Source organism: Pantherophis guttatus, chromosome 6 (assembly GCF_059756535.1).
Source record: "Pantherophis guttatus breed Tessera chromosome 6, ASM5975653v1, whole genome shotgun sequence".
NCBI lineage: Eukaryota > Metazoa > Chordata > Lepidosauria > Squamata > Colubridae > Pantherophis > Pantherophis guttatus.
The window spans coordinates 71,105,937-71,119,334 of NC_142068.1; the positions used below are offsets into that span (position 1 = coordinate 71,105,937).

Here is a 13,398-nt window from a genome sequence, read left to right on the forward strand (position 1 = left end):
AGAACTCTCCAGGTTTCTAACGACCTGCCTTAACCACTACACCATACAGGCTCTTCATGTGTATGTTACTTTATGTGTACTGTATGCCTTTTGCCTGATTTGGGAAGGTTGGGATGTATACCACTCAAGAGTCATTCATGACTGAAGTAGTTTATAAGACCAAGAAAATTAAGAGATAAATTTAAAATAAACAAATCAGACTTTCTTTATAGTATTTCTCCAACCTGACAACTTCCAGATGATGGGATTTCCAATTCACTGAACTCCCCAATTGGCACAGCCATTGCTGTCCTCATCAGTGGAAGTGCTACAAGTAGGTAAAAAATGGCTACAAGGCTGCTTGATGATGAACCAAATAAATGATAAGCCAGCCTCTTACCCTGTTGTTGCCAGGATTTCATCTCCATCCGGGATCAGATGGAAAAGAAATTTAGAGAGAAACCAGCCAGTTTATTTTAAAATGTAAAAGATGAAGGCAATGCACTGGGTAAAAATGACTTTACGCATCTAATATAACCAATGCAAACATGTATATCTAAAATGTACTGCTTTTATGATTAAAACTCAACTTTGCTTGTTTATTAAAAGCATATGCCTGGCATTATCCTCTGTATTATGATCTTATGACCCTGAATTGCTGAAGTGTTCAAGATGATTGTCTCCCTTCAGATTTAATCCAGTCCTACTCATATCAGTCATGTTAGAGATTATATGAAATAATGCATATTTTTCGATGGATCCAGTATAGAAATGGCAAACCTTTCTTTACGTAATGTGATATAATAACATTTCCATTTCATTGGTTTTTTAAAATATATTACCTGAAGAGAAAATATGGCCTGTTCAAAATCTTGAGGATGACAAACTAGTCCAGCCTCACAGACCAGCACTTTCCAATCATCCAGATGTATTTCAAAGCATTCCAGCAGTTTAAGTTCCAATACATCTGGAGGATTTACAAGGAAGGACGACCCCATTCAAGACAACACAAGTGCCTGAAACTTCTGTTCTGTTTTCTTTATAATGTGATTTCTATGTATCGTTTTGAATCACCTATGATAAAAACAGGGCAGGAATAACTGCTAAAGAGCCTTGATAGTACAGTGGTCTACGCACCCTGTTATTAACACAGCTGCCTGCAATTTACTGCTGATTCGAATCTCGCCAAGGCTCAAGGTTGACTCAGCCTTCCATCCTTTCTAAGGTAGGTGAAATGAGGACCCAGTTTGTGGGGGCAATAAGCTGACTTTGTATAAATATACAAAAGGATGAAGGCTATTGCTTAGCACATTGTAAGCCGCCCTGAGTCTCCGGAGAAGGGCGGCATATAAATCAAATTAAAAAAAACAAAAACAAACAAAAAAAACCCCAGAATTTCGTCTTTAATATGTTGAACCTGAATGGAAATAGAATACAGCTTTAATTCTGCCAAAATGTCAAGTCACCTTGAATTATGAAGTGTTCTTCCCCCATATATATATATATGGGGGAAGAACACTTCATAATTCAAGGTGACTTGACATTTTGGCAGAATTATATATGCAATTTATGACTATCCTTTTCCAGCAGGGCCTTCCAAGTCAATTATTGATCCTGGATCTTCTCAACGTTGCTTTTACACATTACCCCCGATATCCTTTTACCCTGACAGGCATCCGATTGCGTTCAAAGGCAGAGAGCATGGTTTTGTTTTTTTTTTAAAAAAAAAACCCCAACAACCCACAACCCACACACTCCTCGCGATCAATACACGCTAAACTGCTGAGGGCAAGCAAAGCCGCAGTCCTGCAAGCGAAGAACGAGCTCAAAAAGAAGAGACGCGGCAACGCTTGGAGTCGCAGGCACCACCTGCTTGCTAGAACAAGAAATCATAGCAATTGCTACTCCCCGGTGTGTGTGTGTGTGTGTTGGACATACATCCTGTGGGACAACAACTAAAGCCAGCGTCGGTCCCGTTGTGGGCTGACGGGTAGGAGGAGGAGAGAGATGTTAAGAGAAACACAACGTCAAACGACGGTTCTCTCTCTCTCTCTCTCTCTCTCTCCATGCCCTTCCTTGTCGCTATGAAAAATCGCTGCACCAATTTCCCGCAACTGAGGAAGGATGGGGCTGTGGGGGGGGGGTGAGGAATAGCAGTTCTGCCGTCGAAGCCCACCGTATCCCTCACACACGCCCCACAAACGCCAGCCTCATCAGCCCCGGCAGCGCAAGCGCTACAAAACATGGGGGAGCTGCTAGGTCCTCTCGGCTAGGTGAGGCGAAAAGCAGCTAACCCCCAAATCCGCCCGGAAGCTCCGAGCCAGGCGACGAGCAAGTGCCAGACCGCCGCCGCCACTAAAACACGCAACGCGCCGGCGTTTTTCCCGCCGCTCCCGCTCTCCTTCTTTGCCTTCGCATCTCCGCGCCCCGTCTTCCCGTCTTCCTTACGCCGCCACCCCTTCCCACGCGCTCAAGAAAGATACACAAAAGGAGGCGGGCGGCGCCCAGGAGGCTCGCTTACCCTGACGCCGCCAACGCCGCCGTTGCGCAGGGTGGCCGGATTCTCCTCGGCGCGGCGAGATAGTTTGACCGCCTGGCGCTCGCCTCCTTTCGGATGAGGAAAGCCGCGGCGGCCGCCCCGCCACAATCCCTTCAACAATGAGAGGCCGAGGCCGGCCCAGCACAGCACAGCACAGCTGCATGCACCCGCTCGCCCGGCCTCGCTTCCTCCCCTTGAGCGGCGGTGCCAAAGCCGCCGGGGACGGCGGAGCGCTGATTCCTCTCACGCGACAGGCCGCCCGTCCCGCCGGCAGGGTCTCGCCGAGGAAGAAGCCCCCATTTCTTCCCCTGGCGAGGCGAAGGGGTGGCGCCGCGCTCGGGTTTATAGTTACACCGAGCTAACGGGGATGGGGTGGGGCAGAAGGCGGACACCTCAGAGGAAAGGGATCCAACGGCGGGCTCGGCAGAGACAGTCGCATGCCAGCCTCTGCTTTTGGGGTGGGAGGTTGTTTTAGTTTTGTTTTTTCCCCCTCCAGCCTCAGGGAACCCAGATTGGCTTTGGGATTGTTGTAATTGGAGGTGGGCGGGGGGAGAGAAACTTTGGGGTAACCGCTCAAATCAGCCCCAAGAGCCTTGGTAGTACAGTGGTTTAAAGCACCCTGTTATTAACACAGCTGCCTGCAATTACTGCAAGTTCGAATCTCCCCAGGCTCAAGGTTGACTCAGCCTTCCATCCTTTCTAAGGTAGGTTAAATGAGGACCCAGTTTGTGGAGGCAATAAGCTGACTTTGTATAAAATATACAAAAGTATGAAGGCTAGTGCTTAACGCATTGTAAGCCGCCCTGAGTCTCCGGAGAAGGGCGGCATATAAATCAAATTAAACAAAAATAAATCAAATTAAACAAAATAACGGGGATCAGGTGGATGAGAAGAGAAGCAGCAGTGCCAAAGGAGGACCAGAGGCAGGATGACGTCAGCTCTTCAGTGTAAACCAGAGAGGGCATCCAAAAACATGGAAACCTTTATTGGGAGGGAATGGAGATGTCTGTGGAGATTCTCAGTCACCCAGGTCATGGGTGCTTTTTTTTTCAAGAGGCACCTGGAGAGATGAAGAAGCTTCTTGGATGAGAAGCCAAACGGCTTCAAAGAAAAACCAGGGAAATCCAGCTGCCTCTTGAAAAAAAAAAAAAAAAAAGCACCTTTGGAAGGGAATGGAGAGTTGGAAGACTCTTGCTAACTTGCTTGAGCTTAGCCAACTGTTGGGGATGTTATCACCTTGAAGGCCCTCCCCATCTCTTTAAACTTCAATTATTCCGACCCTGTTTTAACTGCCTTTTATTGACTTAAAATACTTGCACCGTTTTTATGTATGTTTTTCATTGTACAGTGCCCAGAGTTAATCTGTGAGTGAGATGGTCTGTAAATTTGATATAGAAATAAAATAAATAAAAATAAATATCGTGTAAGTTTGACAGCACGTTTCTTTGCCTTTACTTTCCAAAGAATTAAGGAGAGTCCCTTCTGAGATGCTTTCCATCCCTATTCGTTCTGTGGGCTGAGATGTCTCTTATATAATCTTGTCCTGGCTGCAGCCCCCAAAGTTATTCTCACACTCCATTACATCTGGAGGATAGGCCCATCTCATTCCCTCTTCCAAGCCAAGGAATATTCTTGTCAATCTATGCTGTTATGTGTGTCTGTCTATTATCTATCCATCTATCCATCCATCCATCCATCCATCCATCATCTCTATTATCTCCCTCTCTATAACTGTCTGTCTGTCTGTCTGTCTATCGTCTCCCTCTATAACTGTCCGTCCTTCCATCGTCTGTCTGTCTGTCTGTCTAACTATCATCCATCTCTCTATAACTGACTGTCTGACTGTCTGTCTGTCTATCATGGGGTGAAATCCAGCAGGTTTTGACAGGTTCTGGAGAACCGGTAGCGGAAATTTTGAGCAGTTCAGAGAACCGGTAGTGGAAATTTTGAGTAGTTCAGAGAACTGGCAAATACCACCTCTGGCTGGCCCCAGAGTGGGGTGGCAATGGAGATTTTGCAATATCCTTCCTCCAGGAGTGGGGAGGGAATGGGGATTTTGCAGTATCCTTCCTCTGCCACGCCCACCAAGCTATGCCCACAGAACCGGTAGTAAAAAAATTTGGATTTCACCACTAATCTATCAGCTGTCTGTCTGTCTGCCTGTCTATCTATCTATTCACACACACACACACATATTTATCTTGACTTTCCTCTATTGTATATGTTCGTATATGCACCCTAATTTCCTTATATGCAAATCAATGTTAAAATATGAGAGTTGAGAACACAAATGACATGGAAATTAAAAGCAACAGAACACTTAACATGATATGGGTATAATTTCTATGTAGAAAGCTTGGTCCAAAGTAGCTGAAGGTAGAGTGGGAAGCCATTTAACTTCCTTCTAGATCATACAGAAACCTGAGAAAAACCAATGAAATGATTTTTATGAAAAAGCAAATGCACAGCGCCACATCTATATCTCCCCTAGGCATCTTTTCCAACTTTCAGCCTTGGTTCAGATTAGTTCAAGCGATCAGATTTGCCATGAATGGTATGGAAGAATGAGTGTCTGGCTTGTTTGCCATTGGCAGCACCCATTTCAAAATCTGCAACCAAGCATTAACTTAAATCCTCGGGGACTTTCTCCATTCCCCAGGCAGTGACAAAAGATTTTTTACTTGTCACCTGCACACGTTGGATTACATGGCATTTCTACCTGCTATTTTTTTTTGCAAAGAATTTCCTTTCTCCTTATACTCTTTTCTTGCAATACCTGTTTCCCTGCCCTTAAGGGTTTGTACTCTGAAAGACGTTAAATGCTATCTGCTGCTGAGGTTTCCTCCTTGTATAATAAATGCTTGCTCTCCACCCACTTCTTTTCTTTTTCACATTGGAGGAAACCATTCGTCACCTTGGGTCGGGCAGGGAGTGGAGAAGGAGGGCAGAATATATGTTTTATTCCCTTGTTATCTCCAGTACAGTTTTTCTGCTGATGTACTTATGTACAGTACTTATTTGCTGTTCTAATTGTTAATTAGATCTTTGCTAAATTCTCACTCCTGTGCACACACCATTCATGCCCATACAGCTAAAATACTCCCTACTATTTTGATTTTTTTTTCTTCCAAAAATCTTTAGAATATAATATTTTTTTTAAAGTAACCTTACATACATTTCTACGGTCTATAATCTATTAGTTAACTTAATGATGCCGAAGCATACAGTATAACTTATATTGGGTGCCACCGGTACATAGATTTAGTAAAAAGCAAGTTATAATAATTCTACTTATGTGATATGCAATCAGCTCATTGCAGTTTTGCAATACTACTAAAGATAAAGACTTGCCAAAGTTGAGCTTGACTGGTTATCATGCAGAAAAACCCAATGGAATTTTTAAAATTTATACTCTTTTTGAAATAAGTAATGGCAAAGAGCAGAAAAGGAAAGAACAGATAAATTAAGGAAACCCAGATGAGTCTAGTTTATACCAACACCATTCACTGCATCGCTCTAAACTTTTCTGTCCTTGCAATCCATTGCTTTCTCCCAACCCCACACATTGTCCCTTTTAAGCTTCTCACCTCTTTCAGAAGAACTTATCAACTCCATCCAACCACGAGTTTCTCACTCTTCCTTTCTTCTTCCTCAAACCATTTACTCTCGCTCGCTTCAAATTCTTGTTTTGTAATTCAGTTCCCCTCCTCTATTTGAGTTCAAATATTGACTTTATTTGAATCCATAGACCTTCTGTTCTTCAATGTCCGATACAAATGATTCTCAAATGATAGCTTGTTATTTCACAGCTTCACAGCAGGTGGTGATATTTAACTTTTCTGCACTCTAAAAAAATCCCACTTCAATGTGGATTTTTTGTTTTTTTGTTTTGTTTTGCAGACTATTCATTTTTACATTCAACTTAATGAATGAAATGTAGGTACATCCACATTACACCAATTCTCCACGAGCTGCACTGGCTCCCTATTGGTCTCCGGTCACAATTCAAGGTGTTGGTTATTACCTTTAAAGTCCTACATGGCTCAGGGCCAGGGTATCTCCAAGACCGCCTTCTACTGCGGTAGACGACCGGTAAGATCCCACAGAGTTAGTCTCCTCCAGGTCCCGTCAGCTAAACAATGCCGGCTGGCGGGCCCGCGGGGGAGGGCGTTCTCTGTGGCTGCCCCAGCTCTCTGGAACCAGTTACCTCCTGAGGTCCGGACCATCCCTACCCTATTGGCCTTCCGAAAAGCGGTGAAGACCTGGCTTTTCCGGCAGGCCTGGGGCCGTTGATCTCGCTCTTGCGATCTGGCGAGATCCAGCCATGAATGGTGTGAATGAGTTTTAATGTTTTTAATTCTTAAATGTTTTTTATAATGATTTTAAATGCATTGTGAGCCGCCCTGAGTCTTCGGAGAGGGGCAGCATACAAATTTAATAAATAAATAATACTCACCAAACACCAATCCCATTCATTTGTGGGTTTCTAAATGGCTTACTTTTTTGTATCCTCTTATCTTCTTCCAAACTACCTTTTCATGTCATCATACATACATGTGTGTGTACTGCATATGTGTACTATACACACACACATCCATATATACATACTTATCTAATTATATATGCTACATATATTATTTGATGTACCAATATAAAAAAGTTTGCACTTCACACCTATATCTCCAAAGAAGAGTAACTCCACTGTATTTTAGACTAGGTATCCCACACATTTCTAGTAAGTGGGACTGCTATCAGTTGAGTTGTGACAATGTATATTATTATTATTCAAGTTTGCAGTGGTACTCCTGTAGCAATCTACACAATGTAACTAAAACACATTCTGTTATGCTAGTTCTTTATTATAGTTGCATCAAAACAAGATAGTTTGATGTAAATGTCCCAGATTCTTTGTTTTATAAACTGTAAACATCATTAGATGTGGTATTTTCAATTTTGAAAAATAAGAAAATGAGTGGCTATGTACAGTAGTGGCACAGATAAGAGACATGGTGGTGCAGTGGTTAGAATGCAGTATTGCAGGTTGACTCTGCCCATTGTCAAAAGTTTGATCCTGACCGGCTGAAGGTTGATTCAGTCTTCTATCCTTCCGAGGTTGGTAAAATGAGGACCCAGATTGTTGGGGGCAATATGTCGGCTTTGTAAACACTTTAGAGAGGGCTATAAAGTACTATGAAGCGGTATATAAGTCAAAATGCTACTGCTATTGTTACTTCACTTTAGAGTGAGTGCTGAATATTGCCAAACAATACATCAAACAATGAAAATTCCAGACTTCAAAGGTTTTTAACAAAGGTCATTTCTGAATTGAGTTCAGTTGGATGGATAGGATTGGCCCTATAGGTAAGAAAGGAGGAACTCAAATGTATACATTCTTCGATATTTTTCTTCTTTCCTGTTTCCTCCGAAATCCTTCCCCATAGACATTTTGACAAGGAATAAGGAGAAAGACAGAGAAACAAAATATTGTATTTTAGCACATCTGTATCTTCAAGTACATAACAGTGCTTTTTCAAGAGGCAACTGGACTTTCTTTGTTTTTCCTTGAAGACGTTTTGTTTCTCATCCAAGAAGCTTTCCAGTTCTGACTGAAGAAGCTTCTTGGATGAGAAGTGAAATGTCTTCAAAGAAAAACAAAGGAAGTCCAGTTGCCTCTTCCCTTATATTGTCAGCTAAGTTAGGCTGACAATTCTTGATCCAAAACATCCTTGTTTCTTGAACTTATTGTTTTTAAATGGCATGTGGTATCGTCTATAGGGCTGGTCCATGATATATACATAGAAATATCTACAATAATGGAAGGAAGCAAATCCTTTTTTACCTCTCCCTATAGATAAAATCCTAACATTTCCTTTTAAAGAATTTGGCCTCATAAGTGGATTTATGAAAAGCAACTACTATGACTTCCACTTCTGCTGACAAGTTGAAAAAAAAATCAGTTTGTTCACAGAAAAATCTGATAATAAAAGTCACTTGAGTAGAAGTTGCCTTCAGTTACTGGCCTGAAGCGTGTCATATTTCACTCCCTCAGAAGGAATTTCTGGGCCTGAATTTTTTATCCAATTCTGTTAAAAAAGGTTTTAAGTGCTAATTGATTAATAGCAATTAAAGAAAGTTCAACAAAATCAGAGGGATGGAAAGAGAAAGAAACACTGAGTTTACCTTCATGTTCTGGGCAGGAATCTAAGTTAAAGCATTTCTGATAGATGACTTTTTGGTCTCTGCTTGAATACATCCAGTGAAGAATAGGTTACCGCTTCCCCAGGTAATTGGTTCCATTGCCAAGCGGTACTGCCAGTCAGAAAGGATTTTCTTTCCTCTAACAGTGAATTAGAAACTTTCCTCCTGTGACTTAAATCCATTATTTTTTACCTGGCACACTGGAGGAGTAGACATTTGGGCTTGACCTTCTATGTGCCATTCTTTCAGTTATTTGAAGAATGAGATAATAAAAGCCTTCAAGCCTAAACATTCCCAGTTCCTTCAAACTATTTTCTTAAAATATAGTTTCTAGCCCCTTGTCCATTCATTTGGACCTGGAATTTAAATTCATCTGAAATAAGAAGATACTCCCTGATCATATTCCTATCAATGTCCTGCTTCATTGCTGACCCTTCAGTCTTCTCTTCTCAGTTTCCTGGAGCAACATTTACTTTCTTGTGGAGAACACCGAGACAAAAGAGAAGATAAGCGATTCTGTTTTTTCTGTCACTTGTTAGCATTGTTACCAGGGGCGGGCTTCAAAATTTTTAGTAAGGGATTCTCTGCCTGGTTGCTGGGTGGGTGTGGCCATGGTGGACGTGGCCTAATTGGTCTCCTGCACCACAGTTGGGGGGGGAGCATTTTTGCCCTCCCTGGGCTCCGGATGCTTTCCTTGAGCTTCAGGAGGGCGAAAATGGCCTCCCCAGGCTCCAAAGGCCCTCTGGAGGCCTTCCTGAAATGCTAGGCCTGTTTTTCACCCTCTCTGAGCCTTGGTGTGTGCCCCACACGCACCTGCATCCAAAACAGGCCACATGGAGACTCCTGGTAGGGGAGGGATGAGCGGGCCCAGCCAGGAGTGGGGTTTGGGGGTTCTCCAAACTGCAAAGAATCTTAGCTAGAGGTTCTCCCAAACCCCTGTGAACCGCCAGCAGCCCACCCCTGATTGTTACCCAAGCAGATGTCATACTGATCCTCTTCCTATATATCTAAGGAAGACTCATTTGTTATTCTTAATATCCTTGCAAATCTCAGCTCAATTTGAGCTTTCCTGATAATCTCTCTATAAATTCTAGATTACCTCCTTACATTCTTCCTTGACGATATAATCTGTCTCCACTTGCTCTCTGTGTCCTCTTTTTGTTTTATTGTTTTGTTTTTGGGGGGATAGTCATGAAGTCTTTTGGCAATCACATATGAGCCATCTTCTGTTTCTTCCTGGAATTGTTTGCAATTATGCCCTCAGAACAGTGGTGGGATTCAAATAATTTAACAACTGGTTCTCTGCCCTAATGGGTGGGTGTGGGCGTGGCCAGGAGGTGTGACAGGCAGCACTCAGCCTCCTGCACCCCCTGGGAACAAAAACGGGCCATGGGGAAGACGCGCCGTCTCCCCGTGCCCCGTTTGGGCTTAGTAAGCCTCCCTCCACCTCCTGGGAACAAAAACGGGCTGTGGGGAGGTACCCCCCCCACACGCTCCATTTTGGGCCTAGGCCTCCCTGAAGCCTCCTGCGAGTGAAAACAGGGTACATGGGGACTCTTGGAAGGGGCGAGGTGGGGAGGGGTGGTACCAGCCAGCAATTTAACTACTACTTCACCCAAACCGGCTCGAACCATCTGAATCCCACCACTGCCTCAGAATTAATTAATTAATTAATTAATTAATTAATTAATTTATTTATTTATTTATTTGTCATATTTCTATGCCGCCCACTCTCCGAGGACTCTGGGCGGCTTACACCAAAGACAACACCCCAACAATCTGGGTCCTCATTTTACCCACCTCGGAAGGATGGAAGGCTGAGTCAACCTTGAGCCGGTGAGATTTGATCTGCTGATCTGCTGAACTAGCAGTCAGCTGAAGTAGCTGCAGTACTGCACTCTAACCACTGCACCACCTCAGCTCAAAAGAATCTTCTTTTTAGGAACTCCTAGTCACCTTAGGTTCATTTTCATCTTGGTTAATGTTCAGTCAAGGATAGCAAATCTTCTTGTGCCTTTTGACGTCAAATAAAAAAACGTTATTGCCAAAGGCCAACAATAAAACCGTTTCAGACTCCCTCCGAAAATGAAAATTGTTAGCAAGACAAGCCAGAACTTTTCTTAAAGGATCATGCTTGGCAGAATTCATCTATTGACAGTTAGACAATTACATTCTTCCATGTTAAATTCCCCAAATTAAATGATGGAATTTCCAAATTATTGAAATTTGAATTAAATGCTGTAGTTGGGAAAGAGAGAGAGAAAGAGAGAGAGATTTAGCTGTATTTATTCATTAAAATGTCACCAAGCCCCTTTCCATTGAAAAGTGTAGCTCCAAATCATAAGTACTTTTAAAGTAGACTAATGCAATTAGAGCAAATTGAATGCATGTTTTAAACAAATTAGAAAGAAAATTAATCAAATATTATAACCAGTCAGAACCTGAATGAACCTAAATGAACCAAAATAATTCTCTCTCTTTTGGGAAAAGGCAACCAGAAAAGAGAAAATAATGTTGGATAATCTTTGATTTTCTCTCTCCAGTCTTCTCTGTCAAAATACTTTTCATTTCCCACAGAATTTGCTTCCTCTTGATTTCACATTATAAATAATAAAAAAAACCCCTCTGTTCAGATTTTAGTTCATAAGATGGTCATAATTGCGTATTGTATGAGGATCATAGTCTACATAGTTAGGTGTGTGGAATAATGTGTGGTCACTGCAATGGAACCATGATGGCATTCAGTTATGTTAATTAATTAAAGAAGCCAATAAAACAGATGAATTCTCATAAATAGCATGATTTTTAAAAACAAAAAACAAAATCATGGTTTTTCTCACCGCCTTATAGAAACTTGTTTGCATCTTCATTTAATAATTTTCCATTTTCAGTATTTAATTTAGAGCTCAAGGAACCAAAACAATGTTTTTTCCCCCTATATGTGTGTGGTACAACCCTGTAAAAAAAAAACCCTCAACTTCTGCTATAATAAATGTGGTTATTGAAACTGCATTAGATGGAACTATCTGGGAAATTGTTAAATTTTAGTCCAAAGTCACAACTCCACCTATGTTCGGTATTTAATCTGGATCATCCAGTTATGAGTTTAGGCCACTTGACTCATAAGAAGTATTGTGTCTATTTTTGATTTATGGCTATAGGCTATTCCTAATGTATTCTCAAAGCAAACTGTACCCAGCACTTGCTTATTTAGTCTACTGAAAAGAAGGACTAGGGGAGACATGATACCAGCGTTCCAATATTTGAGGGGCTGCCACAGAGAGGAGGGGGTCAAGCTATTTTCCAAGGCACCCGAAGGCCAGACAAGGAATAATGGATGGAAACTGATCAAGGAGAGATTCAACCTAGAAATAAGGAGAAATTTTCTGACAGTGAGAACAATCAACGAACGGAAAAGCTTGCCTTCAGAAGTTGTGGGAACTTCATTACTGGAAGCTTTCAAGAAGAGACTGGACTGCCATCTATAAGAAATGTTGGGCAGGGGGAGGGGGGTTGGACTAGATGACCTACAAGGTCCCTTCCAACCCCGTTAATCTGTTAATTTACTTCTTCATTCAGTACTTATCTGGCTATATAATATTACTCAGGGGTGCTTGGGGTAGGAGTAGAGATTCTATGTTTGTTCCCCCAGACATTGCTTAAATACATTCTCCACTTGGTCCCAAAAGCTCAGATGCGCAGTTAATTAACATCAAGAAGATTTTTGAGTTAAGGTCAATTCCTGATTATTATGTTCCTTTTTTTTTTAAAGTAACAAAATAGATATTGCTTTTCTCCTGTATGTTTCTCCTCACCTCACCCCCCCCAATTCCCAGCTAGGCCTTTTGAGATCAGCCAAAGTTGATTAGGTACACTAAGTAAGTTTTTTTAAAAAATGTTTGCAAGTATCTCCCATACTGACATGCAGATGACTATAGTTGAATTTAGAATAGGATGTTTTATTGGCCAAGTGTGATTGGACACACAAGGAATTTGCCTTGGTGCATATGCTCTCAATGTACATAAAAGAAAGGATACGTTTATCAAGAATCATAAGGTGCAACACTTAATGATAGTCATAGGGTACAAATAAGCAATCAGGTATGTATATATATATATATATATGTATATATATATATATATATATTCATTTTCTTTTCTTTTCATAGGCCTTTATGTGCATTTCTCTTTAGCCAGGTTCTTCCTACATAAACCAAGTTTTTTATGCAGCCCTAGTTCAGTGAAATCCCAATCCACTAGTTTCTAGGCTTTTTTCAGGCAGCCAGCAAGCACCCTGCTGCCCATTGAGAGACTAAGGAAACTAAGATAGATCTATTTCGGATTTATTAGTCCTCATCAGTTAGCCACACCCTCATCCCATGTATCCTCCTTGTAAAGGTACAGTATTTGTTTTCATATATATATATATATATATATATATATATATATATATATGTATGTATGTATGTATGTATGTATGTATGTATGTATGTATGTATGTATATATTCAGGTATAGCAGATATTCAGATAGCAAGGTGGGTGGAGAGCCGTTGAAGTCCGCAAGTCTTAAAGTTGCCAAGGTTGGAGACCCCTGCTTTAGGTGGACCTACTTTTAAGATCTGTCATTGGGATATCTTAAAGTATCCCAATGACAGATTATTGAAAGTATTATTTCAATAAT

General features: G+C 41.6%; 1 protein-coding gene across 2 annotated transcripts in view; it reads right to left on the minus strand.

Annotated features, from left to right (window-relative positions):
- The window catches only part of STAMBPL1 (STAM binding protein like 1), a 43,318-nt gene extending 40,345 nt beyond the window's left edge, over positions 1-2,973 (minus strand). Inside the window, exon 1 of one of the 2 annotated variants that reach the window (XM_034430360.2) lies at positions 2,501-2,973. The gene's annotated coding sequence lies outside the window, so the exon portion shown is untranslated. The remainder of the gene's footprint in view (positions 1-2,500) is intronic. The other variant, XM_034430361.3, reaches the window with a different exon arrangement.
- Between the last annotated feature and the right edge of the window lie 10,425 nt (positions 2,974-13,398).